Genomic DNA, 17,933 nt, shown 5'->3' with positions numbered 1-17,933 from the left:
GTGTGCGAGATGAGGTCGGTCATGCTGCACCGTGCGCGAGACGAGCTCGGTCGTGCACACCGTGTGCCACACGAGCTCGAGCCTTCCGCACCGGGTGCGAGACGGGCGATGGACCGCAGTTGGGAGCAGGCGAGCCCTTTGACAGAAGTAGTGCCCGAACAATGAGGAGATGAAGCGAAGGTCGACACGGTACAACCGCGGATGAGACGATGTCGGAGGAAGCCGACCGTCGCCGCGGGTAGAGCCGTCGAGCCACCGTGTAACGCCGAACCACCGAGAGGCCCCCGCCCATGCGCCGAACCTCCCCGCGCCGCCGCCCATGGTCGGAGCAACAACCAATCCAGGCTGCTGCCCAACCTGCGCCGCCCACCCGGACCTCGATGCCACATCCAGGACTCCGGACACACATCCGCTGCTACCCGCCGCCACGGCCAGCCAACCTCCACCATGTTTCTCCCCACACCAACTCCAGAGGAGTGACGCCCACCGAGCACGCCTCTGCCATGCCACACCACATCCCCTGCCGCAAAGGGCCCGTGCCGCTCGGTGGGCCAGATTCGGCGAAGCCGCGACCGCATTCGACCCCCAAGCGCGCACCTCCAGCACGCCGCCCGCCACGCCACCGTCGCCCACGGCTCCATCGCGCTGTTGCGCTTGTCGTCTAGCGCGACATCCTGGCCCAGCGGCCTCGGCCCGCTTCGAGCCTGCTGAGCGAGAGGGCGAGATCTCTTCCCCCCGCTGCCGGCATCGACCAAGCTTCGCCTGTCCGCGGCCTCTAGCAACGGCAAGGAGGGGAGAAGGAGAAGGAGGGGGACCCGCCGACAGCGGCTAGGGTTTCCTCCCGATCGTGCGTGGGGTGATCCGGGAGGAGGGGGTACGGGGCGTACAGATCTATATACATGAAGAATTAAAGATTTTAAGCATTTGGCAGAAATCATTTCCTGTTATACTTGTCACATCACTTGTCTACTTACTTGTATCACTTGTCTACTTACTTGTAGCATATTGGACGCCAGTGTTGAGTTGTCACGTTCATATGCACATGTATATGACATGCTCACGGCTTTAACGTTGCTGTAACCGCATGACCTAGTCCTAGGGGTAGCTAGCTAACCTATACAATCCGCACTTTGTACTAGGACATTGACACTACATGCATGTTTGGGAGTCGGTTTTGTAATTTTGTTTTCTTCGAACACATCAAAGACTAGTGCATCATTTGATTATGGACAACAAAGAGTATAGTGCAAGATTTTACGAAAGTACTATTCTGTCAAAAGTTCAAATGGTCTCTCATAAATAGTAAAATTAAGAAAAATAGTAGAAATATTTAGAAAAACCTGATTTGTTTGCTAAAGTTTAACAAATGTTTTATTGGCTTGCAAAATTTCAGCACGAAACGACATCCGTGGAAGGCATGGCAAGAAAAATAATATTAGCAGTCCAAAATGTTCTCAAAACTAGCATTTTGGAACATCGTGCTGAAATTCTACAAGTATAAAAAACATTTATCAAAGTTTGTTAAAAAATAAAAAAAAATCTAATGTTTACTATTTTTCTCGATTTTACTGTTTATGGGGGGGGCATTTGAGCTCGGTGTACATACTCCCTGTCCAAGATTTTATGACAACTGTTCGAACTGTAGACAACAACGCAAAAGAAACAGGCACTACATACCACCAGCAATGCTAGGCTGAAAGATTAAAGGAGGGGCCTTCGTACTACGAAGTACATCCTGCCTGGCTGCCTCTGATTGGTGACGTTGTCCAACACCTTTCCGCTACATCCCAACCAACGGATGTGAATACACGTGACCGCATGAGAAGATCGCGACGAGCTACGTAGACGGGTTATAAGAGATGTCATATTAAATTTGTGCCAAGATGGAGGAGAGGAAAGAGAAACGGGCTACAAAGTAATTAGCACGTGCTCCAACATCCGTTATGAGAGGAAGAATGATGGATCATATATTAATGAGACAGCATACTAGTATGTTTAATTATTGTATGAGTGGGCTATTAAGTTGGCTACAAGTAAAGTGACAACTTCATATAGCCACTTGTCCGATATATTATTAACCATGCTCTGACTGAAACCAAACGGTCAGTTAAATGCCACCGCTCGTGCACTAACACGGCACCATTGGGGTCTTGCAAGGGGTCAAAACAGATTGCATGGACTCTGGTGCCCTCTATGTGTGTGGATGCACCCCGGTGCATTAGCGGATACTGATCGGACGATCACTAAAGCATCACATCCACGGTCATGTACCACATATCTGATACCTTAAGGTGGCGTTTGGTTTGAGGGATAACCAACGAGTGGACAAGGATAGCCGGTTTTAGGAGGGAGGCCACTCATTTGGTTTGATGGTGAAGAAGGCAGGGGATAACCAGATGCCTAGGAATATTCCTTCAAAAGCTGGCTAATGGGAGCCGTGAAATTCTCGCGGATGGTGGCACCCACCCACGCTCGGTGATCTCCCGAGACAACGAAACATTTTCTTTTCTTCTCACACTCCTCCCCTCTCGTCGCCGTCGAGCTTCTCCGCCGGGCAAAGCCCGTGCGGCAGCCGTCGGCGGCGGGCTTCTCTCCCCGAGCCACCTCCCTACCGTCGTCGCGCCGCAACAGCCCGCCTACCGTCGTCACGCCATCGGGCCCCACGCCAGCCCCACGCCTCCAGCCCAAGCCAGCTGCCCCGCACCAGCCGCACCAAGGGAAGGGAGAAGTTGCCCCGCCACCAGCCACCGCAAGGGGCTTTGCCCCTGGCAGCACCGGCCGACGGCGAAGGTGGGGGCAAGGAGACGGGGCCGCGCGAGGTGGTGGATCTGGCGCCGCCGTCCGTGTCGCCCGCGGGGGTGAGGGCGGCGCATGGGCAAGGGTGATTTTTTTCCTCCGCCTCATCAATTTTTATCCTTCCTACCAAACAACAAAAATGGCTATCCAGCCTACTCAGCTCCAGCCAACCAAACAAGAAAATGTGGATATCCCTAACCACGTGGTTGAGGATATTCTCAACCAACCTAACTCGCCCGCAAACCAAACGCCACCTAAATCTAGACTACACGTGCAACGTGAAACTAAACTACCTAGATCATCAATGAAACAAACGTACATTGAACAAATAGACATATCCAAACATAGACCAAACGAGTATCACAATTCAGCCAACAGAAGTCCAGCGGTCATGTTGCCTCTTGAATTTCACAGCTCTCGTCGCTTCTGCTACCCTCTCCGCTGCCTCGGCCAGCGACTCCTCCAGACCTAGTTGGAGCACCTTTGCTTTTTTTCTCATGGAGCCGGTGGGCATCCATATCTAACATCATCAATGAATGGCGGTAGACAACTGCGAGGAGCTGCTCCTCCTCATCGGGCATCATAGACAACCCCCAGTGGCGGTCAGACGCTACCGCCCTATTTCTAACCCGCTTCCTACCATGATGAGCGGCACACACATTCGATTTGAGCGTGCACGGCGTCGGCGGCGCGGGCACTAACACCCACTGTTGCCCTCGAGGATCAGCAACCAGAGGGTGGGGAGGGTGACGGTCTAATGACGTGAAGCCTCCGGCATCATTGGGCGACAGGGGACAGAGCAGAGCTGGAGTTGTTGCTCGTATCTACCCATGAGTGTTGCAGCATGATGCAGAGGTCCAGCTCCTCCTCGCCACCCTCCGCCTCCAGAGGAAGGCGTCCGACTCGTCGTCTGATTACTTGCATCCCTTGTCGGTGCTGGACATGGTGGACGGAGATGCTAAGGTGAATGAATTGAGGACTTGTAGGAGAATAGATGAAGAGCGGAGCCACGGTGAAGTGGAGTTAGGGTTTACTCCAAGTTGGGTTTTTAGTGGGGAAGGAGTAGAGTTGGGGTGGACCAGCGTTGACCAGACTGGTATGACGGACGCACCCTCGCACACCTGGTCCTCCCATTATTCTCCCTGGATTTCGGCTGATATGAGGGGTGTGAGACTGGCCATGTGTGTGGGGCCTGTTTGACAAACCCGGCTAGGTCAGACTTTTTTTACCAGTGCATCCAGATGGGCAATTGGGGCCGGTTGGAGGCGCCCAGCTATAGATGCTCTTAGGACGATTGTTCCGGCTCTTAGAAGCATACGTGGATATTATAGAAATCCTCTATGAGTCACTATATCTGGTGTCCAACACCTCATTCGCGTCGGGAAACCATCGTTAGTTGAAAAGAGGCTATTTTATCTAGTGACACACCTTTGTTTTGGTTTGATTAGATGAATGTTGCACTTTTGATTGACAACTTGATGAATTAACACAAATTGAGTTTTTCTCTTTTTCCTCGGTTCAATACATGATGATCGAGGCCAACTTTAACTGGTTAACCCGTTCAGTTCATGGATGGTCTGTCAAAAATTAAGAATGGGTTTAGTTGGTTAAATTCAAAATTCCTCATGCCTGCATGACCCAGTCGTCGATACCATAGCCAGCCTTCTGAGGTTTTTTCTAGTAAACATGTGGATGGTTGAGGACCTGTGGAAAAATCAACAATATACAAATCTCCTCTCTTAAAGCCTTTGAAGACTTTGGATTTGTCAGATTACATGATGACTACACATCTATATTTTCCAAAGATGACAATCATGTCAAGATCACAAAGCATTGAGACTGACATGAGGTTAAACCCAAGGGATTCGACAAGCATGACTTTGTCCATGTGCTGGTCCTTGGAGATAGCCACTTTACCAAGTCCCAATACCTTGCTTTTACCTTTATCAGCGTAAGTGGTTTGCTTTAGTGGTGATGGAGTCAGTGGTATATTCATCAATAAGCTTTTATCACCAGTCATGTGATTTGTGCAACCACTGTCAAGAATGCACTTTGTATTCTTGGGTTTGTCATCTTGCAGATGAATTAGTACAGCTTACCATCTCATATGCTTCAAACTTGAAGAATGTGATATCAATTTCATGAGATAAGAATTTCATTACAAACAGTAAATTTGAGGACGTGTTAAATGTTATCATTTCATCATGTTTTAGCTTGCGTCCAATCAAGAAATTTTCTCAGGTCTCCAGCAAATTCTTCAGATGATGACTTTCATCTAGAGACCTGACCTGCAGAAGTGATTAGTTCATTTTCTTCACCACCACATCTGAAGGGGTGGCAAATAGTTCATCATCCTGCGAGCACCATATGAGAATGGAGGCATTGAAGCTAATGCACTTCTTTTCACAGTAAGGGGGGGTTAGAGTATTCAAATGAATAGGCAGAGAAGTTCTTTGAGGACATATGAACATAATGATTTGAGGAATAATGCTCATATTCATGTCCCTTGTAGCTTCCCTGCATATCAGAAGCATTAGTGCGATTACGAGCATAATTTTGACCATTTGAGGAATTTGATCCTCGTGAAGACTTTGGTCCACCTGAGGAATTTGATATGGGGTTCTGGTTCTTCACTGGTGGTGTCATGAGGACATTCACCTGATGATTTTCCAAGCAACTTTTGGGACCCAGATTTTCCTCAGGGGAGGTCCATTCTTGAAGTTAGTTCCAACATATCGAGCAAATACTTCACCAGATTGATTTTTGAACAGTTTATAGTTGGATTCAAATGAATCATTAGAGAAATATGGCATTTCACATGCAAAGCCTGTTAGAGTAGATGGATCAATTGGAGGGCCTTTAGCAGCAACCCATGAGGTTTTGGGCTACTGCTCAGGTTTCTAGTATGATCCATCGACGTTCAATTTCCTCTCGAAGGCAATTTCCTCTTTCCTCGGGTTCCTATTCAGAATCTGCTTTTGGAGCACATCGCAAAGGGTTTGATGCCCTTTGAGACTTTTGTATATGCATGTCACGTACAATTCCTTCAATCCTGCATTTTCATCAGTAGCATTTGTGGTCTCCTCAAGTGAAGAATTTGATACCACAGTAACAGTTAAAGAATTTGTAGCTATAGAACCATTTGATGATTCAGGTGAAGAATTAGTAGTTTGACGCTCGATGCATTTCAGACATAGTGGAATGAATTCAGTCTGAGCGGTACTGATCTGTTGAGCAAGCAATGAATCATTTTTGATTCGAAGATCATCATGAGACATTCTTAACTTCTCAAGATCAAGTTTCCTTTGAAGAAATTCATAGGAAAGTTTCTCATGATCACCCAAGAGTGTGCCATAGCGATCTTGAAGACTATCAAATCTAGACTGAAGACTTTGAATGTCTTTAGTGAGGACTTGAGTACGATTCATTTCATCATTCAACATATCATCGCTTTTGTCTAGTAGTTTCTGAAGCTTTTCAATGGCACTTTGTTGCTTAGTGGCAATGTTGGCAACTTTATAGTAACTGGGTTTTTGATAATCATTAGGTTCACAATCACTAGAATCAGAGGAGGAAGTGTGGTTTGGTACCTTTGAACCTTTTGCCATGAAGCAATAGGTTGGAGCAAAGTCATCAGCATATTCATTAGTGTAGTTGACATTATCATTTTCTTCAAGGTTGAAGATTGGCTTGCTGACGAATGTGCTAGCTAGTGCAAGCCTTGCCACACCAGACTCTGACTCTACTTCAGAACCTTCCTCTTTGTCATATTCCTCAAATTCTTCTTCAGAATCCATTTCCTTGCCAATGAGTGCCCGAGCCTTTCTGAAATTAGTCTTCTTGTGCGATGAGGACTTTGAAGATGAGGATTTTGAAGATTTCTTGTTTTTCTTTGAGTCATCAGAACTTTCATCCTTATATTTCTTCTTCCTTGATTCTTTCACCCAGCGAGGACAATCAGCAATATAGTGACCAGATTTCTTGCATTTGTGGCAGCTTCTTTTCTTGTAGTCCTCACATGAAGATTCTGATTTCCTCATATCTTGTCTTGAAGATTTTCCAAACTGGCCATGTTTTGTGAATTTATGGAATTTCCTCACGAGCATATCAAGTTCTTGTCCCAGTTCTTCAGGGTCACCAGGACTGCAATCGGATTCTTCTTCTTCAGATGAGGAAATAGCATTAGCCTTCAGCGCACGAGGTCTTGAGTAGCTTGGTCCATACAGATCTCTCTTTTCTTCTTGTTGGAATTCATGAGTATTGAGTCTCTCAAGTATATTAGCAGGATCAAGCATCTTGTAGTCTCTTCGTTCTTGGATCATTAGAACCAGTGTGTCAAATGATGGATCAAGGGATCGTAGCAGTTTCTTCACAACTTCATGGTCAGTGATGTCTCTAGCTCCCAGTGCTTGCAGTTCATTTGGGATGTCAGTGAGGCGATCAAAGGTATCTTGGTAGGTTTCATCGTCAAGCATCTTGAAGCGATTGAAGAGATTGCGAAGAACATCGACACGAGAGTCACGCTGTGTTGAGACTCCCTCATTGACTTTGGACAGCCTATCCTAGATAAGCTTAGTTGTGCCCAAAGCACTTACTCTGCCATACTGACCTTTGCTCAGGTGGCCCCAGATGATATTCTTCGCTTGCGAGTCAAGTTGCTTGAACTTCTTTACATCAGCGGCAGAGATAGTAGCAGTGATGAAGGGAATATCATTTTCCACAATATACCAGATATCATTGTCAATTACTTGAAGATGCATTTGCATCTTGGTCTTCTAGTAGGGGAAGTCCTTTCCTTCGAAGGTAGGACATCCTGCAGTAACCTTGATCATACCTGCGGTCGACACAACTAAAACTCCACGCGGTTAAACCAAAATCACACAGAACAAGGGAGTACCTTGCTCTGATACCAATTGAAAGTGTGTTATATCAACTAGAGGGGGTGAATAGGCAATTTTTGCAATTTCATCACTGAGGAAATTCCTAGTGAGGGAAGTCCTCAGTCATGAACTAAGTGCAGCGGAAATAGTACAAGATCAGATGTGCAAAAACGTCTACAGCAAAGTACCCAACATGATTTTAGAGATTCGATTTGCAAAGGTTACAAGTATAGGATAAGCATGTGAAGGTTAACTCAGGCGAAGAATTTGAGGTTGAGGAAATTTAGAGAAAGTATTCAGCAAATTCTTCAACCAGTACAGATGAGAGTCGTCAACATACAATTGAGGAAATAAGAGAGTTGAAGAAATAGAACCAATAGCTTGATGAAGACAATTGTTGATGACCCAGTTCCAACTGCTGTGACAGTTGTACGCCTGGTTTGGAACGACTTGGTATTGAAACCAAAGGACACACAGTCCCGGGACATACAGTGTCGGGGGGATAACCCCGGGGTAGGCTCATCAAGCCCGCTCCTTCATTTCCGGCCCAATGGACATGAAGATAGGGAGATTCCCAAGGCCCAAGTCTTCTGACCGGCTGGGCATCGCCTGCCGGCTGGAAGACGAGGCGGCCACCTTTCTGGCCGGCCAGGCATCCCCTGCTGGCTAGAGCGCAGGCGGCCTCCCCTTCAAAGCCGGCCTGGTCCCGCCAGCCGGACCGGGGAGGAGGCGGCCACCCGCGAGCCGGCTAACCAAGCAGGCTAGCCGGCCAAGGATCACCAGTCACATCAGATCGTAGGTCAGGAAAGGACCTCACGGTTAAAGGTAGCTACGCGTCAGCAAAGGTACTGGATCGGGGCACCCGACAGGTACGAGCGTCAGTGGCCACGCCGCTGACCTACCCCGGCTCTGATCCATCACCGAGCCTGATGTCGGACCGTCACACTCCCACTCCATTATTGCACTCGGCGTGGGGAACAGTGGAGGCGGCCGTACTACCTGCCCATGAAGAATCTCGCGGGGCGACGCTTGACGTACAGCGCGTGCTCAGCGTCAACCTTACAGAGAGCAAGGTACAGACGAGCCGGCTGCTCCCCTCTTCCTCCTCCCAACACAGCTCCAGGAGCAACATTGTACTCTGTTCCCATACATCAAACACACAAGCAGGATTAGGGGTGTTATCTCTACGGAGAGCCCTGAACCTGGGTACATCGTGCGTCCCATGCGTGTACCAACCTCGTTCCCAGCGCCCACCTTTGTCCCTTCGGTTTTCATCGACTTTAGCCTACCTATGGCATATGTTGTGAGTATTCACCGACATTTCGCGCCCACCGTGGGGCCGATCGCGGCATCGGCTGGCTTCACGCGCTGGGCGGGGCCCCGCACCTACACCACCGGATGCATCGCGTCCGGATCAGTTCACATGCCCGTGGAGCTCGCTTTCGACGAGGCGATGCCCATGATGATCGACGTCCCCGTGTGCCATGCGGATTCGGACAAAGATTCCGATGATGAGGCGCTCCCTAGCGTCGTCGTCGCTGCTATGGAGAACCTAAGCATTCCCTTCAGTGATCTTCGCCTCAACGACGACCCACGCTACTTCGGCAAGGACTATGACGTTGAGGCGCTCTGCGCCAGCTTCAGCAGGCTCTCTATCGCTGAGATGCCAACTTCACGACGTTTACCCCAGTAACGTCCTCATCTTCGACGGCCCTCCACCGTCGGTGGGGTTCTTCACCCCGTACCGCGTCACTGCCGTCTCCAACACCGTGGAGGTGATGGTTATCGGCGCCGGCACCAGCATGGCCCCCGGCAAGGCCTCCGCGGGCGCTGGCGAGCCTGCTGCGGCCGCCGCCGACACTCTTCGGGACGCCATCGCCAGCCTGAAGACATCGGTCGCCGCTTCCGCCGACCCTGCCGACGCTCGGGCCTCGCTGGAGGAGGCTAGCAAGCGTATCTTGGAGGAGGGCATCGCCGTGGCCTCGGAAAAACGTCGGTTGGAGGCTACATATCGTGAGTATAACTCCGCATACGGTCTTACTCCGATTTCCGAGGCCCCCAGTCGGCTTGGATCGGTCCGCAGCCGCGGATGGTTCGTCGACGAGGTCCTAGGCGGGGACCTGCCCACCTACGAGACTCCTACGGCCAACATGCGGGCGCCGCAGGCGGCCATGAAGGAGATGGCCACCCTGGAAGGCGAGGAGCGCGCCTTCCCGGAGAAGCGCGTTAAGGATCTCCTTGACGCCGCTAACCAGCAGCACGCTCGGTTCGACCCCGGCTAGGCTCATTCAGAGTCCCCCGGGCCGAACTCGGGGGCTCGCCGCGACCCTAGCGGCCAGCACCATGCCGAAGGATCTTCCTCGCATCGCCCTTCCGGCTGGAGGGGCGAGGGAAGCCAAGGCCGGTGCTCGCAGCACCAGAGCGAGCACACTTCGGGCCTACGTCGTGGAGGCGACGAGGGCGACTCAGAGTACGGGGATCTTCCCCCGCGAAGAACTCACGCATCCGGCTCCCGAGGAGCCTCCCCTCTCGCCACCAGGGCGGGCGCCCCCGCCTCCCAGGACGAGCGGGACGCCCGCCGGCGTATCATCGCCCTGGCCCATTCGGCCCTCCTAGAGGAAGACGGACCCGTCGGTCCGGCTTGCTTTGGCCCACGGATCCGAGGGGAGCTGTTCCACCGAGGCTTCACCTTGCCTCGGGATACGCCGAAATATAACGGCACGACCAAGCCAGAAGACTGGCTGATCGACTACACCACGGCCGTAGGCATCGCCAGGGGCAACAAGCGCGTAGCGGTTCGCTACGTGCCACTCATGCTGGCCGGCTCGGCCCGGACATGGCTTAACAGCCTCCCGGTCGACAGCGTCAACTCCTGGGTGGACTTCGAGGAGGCGTTCGTCCGCAACTTCACCGGCACTTACAAGCGCCCTGGTCGGCCTCGCGAGCTGGCCATGTGCGTCCAGAAGGCCGATGAACCCCTCCGCGACTACGTCACCCGGTGGACTGAGCTCCGCAACTCCTGTGAGGGGGTGCATGAGGTACAAGCCATAGAGTACTTCATCGACGGATGCCGAGACGGCACCCTCCTCAAACACAAGCTCATGTGTGCCGAGCCCACCTCCTTGGCGGTGCTCATGGCCAAGGCGGACAAGTACGCCACGGCCGACTCCACGATGCACATCAAGGTGACCGCCTCGGACAAGGTTGTGCCTGCGCCGGCTACTCCCAAGCCGGATGGGGACAACCGAGGCGGCCAGAACAACTACAAGCGCAAGGCGGATCAGATGGCCAACAACAAGCTAGTGGCCAACGTGGAGGGTGAGGCGTCGGCTTCCCAAGCCGGCCCTCCACGAAAGCGTCGCAATCAGGGCAACCCCAACTTCCTGCCCAAGCAGACTCTCGAGCAGCTGCTCGACGCCCCCTGCAAGATACATTCGGGGGCGGCGTTGTCTACCCATACCCTTCGACAGTGCAGCATCGCACGCCGGCTGTCGCAAGGGGAGCGAATGCCGGCTCCCCCGGGTGCGCAGGCGGCGCCCCGTGCACCGGCTCCCCATCACGCTCCGCTTCTGCCGCCGCCGCCTCGCGACGACGGCCCACACCCTGACAACTACCCGCATCAAGACGGAGCGTTCGTCGTCTTCACCAGTGAAGGCGACGACAAGCACAACCTGCGCCAACGGTGGCGCGAGGTAAACGCCACTGTCCCCCCGGTTCCCCAGTACATGCATTGGTCCGACAAACCAATTACATGGAGTCGGGTGGACCACCCTGCGGTGATGCCCAACCCGGGGTCATACGCACTCGTCCTCGACCCCACCTTCGCCTCCAAGAGGCTCACCTACTGATTCTCCCGGGTGCTGGTCGATGGTGGCAGCAACATCAACATCCTCTACCTCGACACTCTCCGCAAGCTCGGGCTCAAGGAGACTGACGTCCTGCCAACCAGCACTGTCTTCCACGGCATCGTGCCTGGGCAGTCGTGGGGCCCCTGGGTGCCCTCTGCCCTAGGGGTTGCGCCTATAAATTACCTAAAAATCCCAAAAAAATCAGGAGATCATCGAAATTACTTTCCCGCCGCCGCAAGCTTCTGGCTCCGCAAGATCCCATCTGGGGCACGTTCTTGTGCCTTGTCGGAGGGGGATTCAGATACGGAGGGCTTCTTCATCAACACCATGACCTCTCCGATGATACGTGAGTAATTCACCATAGACCTACGGGTCCATAGCTAGTAACTAGATGGCTTCTTCTCTCTCTTGGATCTTCAATACAAAGTTCTCCATGATCTTCATGGAGATCTATCCGATGTAATATTCTTTTGCGGTGTGTTTGTCGAGATCCGATGAATTGTGGATTTATGATCAGATTATATATGAATCTTATTTGAGTTTCTTCTGATCTCTCTTATGCATGATTTTATATCCTTGTACGAGTTGTGGGTTTTGTGTGGCCAACTAGATCTATGATTCTTGCAATGGGATAAGTGCTTGGTTTTGGGTTCATACCATGCGGTGACCTCACCCAATGACAGAAGGGGTAGCGAGGCACGCATCATGTTGTTGCCATCAAGGGTAAAAAGATGGGGTTTTCATCATTGGTTTGGGATTATCCCTCTACATCATGTCATCTTGCTTAAGGCGTTACTCTGTTCGTTATGAACTCAGTACACTAGATGCATGCTGGATAGCGGTCGATGTGTGGAGTAATAGTAGTAGATGCAGAAAGTATCGGTCTACTTGTCTCGACGTGATGCCTATATGTATGATCATTGCCTTAGATATCGTCATGACTTTGCGCGGTTCTATCAATTGCTCGACAGTAATTTGTTCACCCACCGTATTACTTGCTATTTTGCGAGAAGCCTCTAGTGAACACTATGGCCCCCGGGTCTACTCCACACCATATTTTCAGCCTTACACTTTTTACTTCATTGCACTTTCCGCCTTCAGATCTCACTTTGCAAACAATCTTGAAGGGATTGACAACCCCTTTGAAGCGTTGGGTGCAAACTTGTTTGGGTTTGCGCAGGTATTCTGGACTTGACAAGACCCTCCTTCTGGATCAATACCTTGGTTCTCAAACTGAGGGAAATACTTACTGCTCCTGTGCTGCATCACCCTTTCCTCTTCAAGGGAAAAACAACGCAAGCCCAGTCAACGTGTCAATTTCTGGCGCTGTTGTTTGACAAGTAGCAGAAGGATTTCTGGGGCCGTTGCCGGGGAGGAACATCAAGTCAAGGACTCATCCAAGTAGGTGTCGCAAACTCATCTCTTGCATTTACTTTGTTTGCCAGTTGCCTCTCGTTTTCCTCTCCCCCACTTCACCAATTTGCCTTTTCGTTCGCCTGCTCTTTGTTTTCTTGTGTGCTTGCTTGCTTGCCGAAGTCACCATGAACGAAAACACCAAACTTTGTGACTTCTCGAATACTAGTAATAATGATTTTATTAGTACTCCGATTGCTCCCGCCACTAGTGCGGAGTCATACGAAATCAGTGCCGCTTTCTTGAATCTTGTTATGAAAGAGCAATTCTCTGGCCTTCCTATTGAAGATGCCGCATCCCATCTCAATACCTTCATTGAGCTTTGCGATATGCAAAATAAGAGAGATGTGGATAATGACGTGATTAAATTGAAGCTTTTTTCCTTTCTCGTTGCGAGATCGCGTAACAACTTGGTTTTCTTCTTTGCCCAAAAATAGTATCGATTCTTGGGTAAGTGCAAAGATGCTTATATATCCAAGTATTTTCCGCCGGCTCAGATTATCTCTCTCCGTAATGATATCATGAATTTCAAGCAACTTGATAATGAACATGTTGCACAATCTTGGGGGAGAATGAAATTAATGATTAGAAATTGTCCCGCTCATGGCTTGAGTCTTTGGATGATTATTCAAATCTTTTACGCTGGCTTGAATTTCGCTTCTAGAAATATCATGGACTCCGCCTCAGGTGGAACGTTCATGGAAATCACGTTAGGGGAAGCCACTAAGCTCCTAGACAACATCATGAAAAATTACTCTCAGTGGCACACTGAAAGGTCACCTACTAGTAAGAAGATACACGCTATAGAAGAAATTAATTCGTTGAGTGCTAAGATGGTCGAGTTAATGAATTTGGTTGCTAGTAGAAGTGCTCCTTTGGATCCTAATGATATGCCCTTTTCTTCTTTGATTGAGAGTAGCAACGCTAGCTTGGACGTTAATTTTGTTGGTAGGAATAACTTTGGCAACAACAATGCTTTTAGAGGAAACTATGTTCCTAGGCCTTTTCCTAGTACCTCCTCTAATAACTTTGGCAACTCCTGTTGGGTAACGTAGCACAAATTCAAAATTTTCCTGCGTATATTCAGATCTTCCTATGGAGAGACCAGCAACGAGAGAGGGGTAAGAGCATCTTCATACCTTTGGAGATCGCTAAGCGGAAGCGTTGCTAGAACGCGGTTGATGGAGTCGTACTCGCGGCGATTCCAATCTAGTGTCGAACTACGGCACCTCCGCGTTCAACACACGTGCAGCCCGGTGACGTCTCCCGCACCTTGATCCAGCAAGGAGGAGAAAGAGGTTGGGGAAGAACTCCAGCAGCACGACGGCATGGTGTCGATGGAGAGATGAGGTCTCCCGGCAGGGCTTCGCCAAGCACCGGCACAGAGGAGGAGGAAGAAGGGCAGGGTTGTGCCGAGGGAGAGGGAGAAGTCTATCTCCCAATGGCCAAAAGTGCCCGCTATATATAGGGGAAGGGAGGGGCAGCGCCCCCTTGAGGGTTTCCCCCTCCTGGGGGGGGGGCGGCAGCCCTAGATGGGGGCTGGTGCGGCAGCCAAGGGGGGAGGAGGGGTGTGGCGCACCCTTGGTGGGCCTTAGGCCCACCTGGCTTAGGGTTTGCCCCCCTCCCCTTTTCTCTCCCCTGCGCATTGGGCTGAGTGGGGAGGTACACCAGCCCACCTAGGGGCTGGTTCCCTCCCCTACTTGGCCCATCTTACCTCACGGGGTCGTTGCCCCCCTTCGGTGGACCCCCGGGGCCACCTCCGGTGGTCCCGGTGGTCCTGGTACGTTACCGGTGATGCCGAAAACACTTCCGGTGTCCGAAACCATCCGTCCTATATATCAATCTTTACCTCCGGACCATTCCGGAGCTCCTCGTGACATCTGGGATCTCATCCAGGACTTCGAACAACTTTTAGTAACCTCGTATAACAATTCCCTATAACCCTAGCATCACCGAACCTTAAGTGTGTAGACCCTACGGGTTCGGGAGATAGGCAGACATGACCGAGACACCTCTCTGGCCAATAACCATCAGCGGGGTCTGGATACCCATGGTGGCTCCCACTTGCTCCACGATGATCTCATCGGATGAACCACGATGTCAAGGATTCAATCAATCCCGTATACAATTCCCTTTGTCTGTCGGTATAGAACTTGCCCGAGATTCGATCGTCGGTATACCAATACTTTGTTCAATCTCGTTACCGGTAAGTCTCTTTACTCGTTCCATAGCACGTCATCGTGTGACTAACTCCTTAGTCACGTTGAGCTCATGATGATGTTCTACCGATTGGGCCCAGAGATACCTCTCCGTCACACGGAGTGACAAATCCCGATCTCGATTCGTACCAACCCAACAGACACTTTTGGAGGTACCCGTAGTGCACCTTTGTAGTCACCCAGTTACGTTGTGACGTTTGATACACCCAAAGCACTCCTACGGTATCCGGGAGTTGCACAATCTCACGGTCGAAGGAAAAGATACTTGACACTAGAAAAGCTTTAGCATACGAACAATACGATCTAGTGCTATGCTTAGGATTGGGTCTTGTCCATCACATCATTCTCCCAATGATGTGATCTCGTTATCAATGACATCTAATGCCCATGATCACGAAAGCATGATCATCTATTGACTAACGATCTAGCCAACTAGAGGCTTGCTAGGGACACTTTGGTACCTCCCTACCAAGCTTATGGCAAGGTTTATATCAGGTCTGGTACACAGCATGGCATACATTAGAGAGCCCACGGCTGATGCGTAGGGGACAGAACTCATCTTCTCTCTATCTGCTGCCGTGGTCGGCGACTGAGTCTTACTCAATATCATACCTTGCAAAACTGGCAAGAACCCTTTCTTTGAGTTTTCCATATTGAACTTCTTCAATATCTTGTCAAGGTATGTACTTTGCGAAAGACCTATGAGGCGTCTTGATCTATCTCTATAGATCTTGATGCCTAATATGTATGCAGCTTCTCCAAGGTCCTTCATTGGAAAACTTTTGTTCAAATAGGCCTTTATGATCTCCAACATCTCTATATTATTCCCCATCAATAATATGTCATCCACATACAGTATGAGGAAAGCTACAGAGCTCCCACTCACTTTCTTGTACAGACAGGCTTCTCCGTAAACCTATATGAACCCAAACGCTTTAATCGCCTCATTAAAGCGAATGTTCCAACTCCGAGATGCTTGCACCAGCCCATAGATGGAGCGCTGGAGCTTGCACACTTTGTTAACAACCTTAGGGTCGACAAAACCTTCTGGTTGCATCATATACAACTGTTCCTTGAGGTTCCCGTTAAGGAACGCTGTTTTGACGTCCATTTGCCAAATTTCATAATCATAAAAGGCGGCAATTGCTAACATGATTCGGACTGATTTCAGCTTTGCTACGGGAGAGAAAGTCTCTTCGTAGTCAACTCCTTGAATTTGTCGAAAACCCTTTGCGACAAGTCGAGCTTTATAAACAGTTACATTACTGTTTGCATCAGTCTTCTTCTTGAAGATCCATTTATTTTCTATGGCTCGCCGGTCATCGGGCAAGTCCACCAATGTCCATACTTTGTTCTCATACATGGATCCTATCTCGGATTTCATAGCCTCAAGCCATTTGTTGGAATCCGGGCCCGCCATCGCTTGTTCATAGTTCGAAGGTTCACCATTGTCTAACAACATGATTTCCATCACAGGGTTGCCGTACCACTCTCGTGCGGAGCGTGCCCTTGTGGACCTTCACGGTTCAGTAGTAACTTGATCCGAAGCTTCATGATCATCATCATTAACTTCCTCTTCAGTTGGTGTAGGCGCCACAGGAACAACTTCCCGCGTTGTGCTACTATCCTGTTCGAGAGGGGGTGTAATTACCTCATCAAGTTCTACCTTCCTCCCACTTACTTCTTTCGAGAGAAACTCTTTCTCTAGAAAGGATCCGTTCTTGGCAACAAAGGTTTTACCTTCGGATCTAAGATAGAAGGTATACCCAATAGTTTCCTTAGGGTATCCTATGAATACGCACTTCTCCGCTTTGGGTTCGAGCTTTTCTGGTTGAAGTTTCTTCACATAAGCATCGCAGCCCCAAACTTTAAGAAACGACAACTTAGGTTTCTTGCCAAACCATAGTTCATACGGTGTCGTCTCAACGGATTTAGACGGTGCCCTATTTAAAGTGAATGCTGCAGTTTCTAATGCGTATCCCCAAAATGATAGCGGTAAGTCGGTAAGAGACATCATAGATCGTACCATATCTAATAAAGTGCGATTACGACGTTCAGACACTCCGTTGTGTTGCGGTGTGCCAGGCGGCGTCAGTTGTGAAACGATTCCACACTTCCTTAGGTGCGTGCCAAACTCGTGACTCAAATATTCTCCTCCACGATCAGATCGTAGACATTTAATTTTTCTGTCACGTTGATTCTCAACCTCACTCTGAAATTCCTTGAACTTTTCAAACGTCTCAGATTTGTGCTTCATCAAGTAGATATACCCATACCTACTCAAATCATCGGTGAGAGTGAGAACATAACGATAGCCATCGCTAGCTTCAACGTTCATCGGACCACACACATCAGTATGTATTATTTCCAATAAGTCGGTTGCTCTCTCCATTAGTCCTGAGAATGGAGTCTTAGTCATCTTGCCCATGAGGCACAGTTCGCATGTGTCAAATGATTCAAAATCAAGAGACTCTAATAGTCCATCAGTATGGAGCTTCTTCATGCGCTTAACGCCGATATGACCAAGGCGGCAGTGCCACAAGTATGTTAGACTATCATTATCAACTTTACATCTTTTGGTACTCATACTATGAATATGTGTAACATCACGATCAAGACTCATCAAGAATAAACCATTCACCAACGGAGCATGACCATAAAACGTATCACTCATATAAATAGAACAACCATTATTCTCTGACTTAAATGAGTAGCCGTCTCGCATTAAGCAAGACCCTGATACAATGTTCATGCTTAAAGCTGGTACTAAATAACAA

Source organism: Hordeum vulgare, chromosome 1H (assembly GCF_904849725.1).
Source record: "Hordeum vulgare subsp. vulgare chromosome 1H, MorexV3_pseudomolecules_assembly, whole genome shotgun sequence".
In the NCBI taxonomy this organism is placed as follows: domain Eukaryota; kingdom Viridiplantae; phylum Streptophyta; class Magnoliopsida; order Poales; family Poaceae; genus Hordeum; species Hordeum vulgare.
This window is presented reverse-complemented; position numbering follows the sequence as displayed.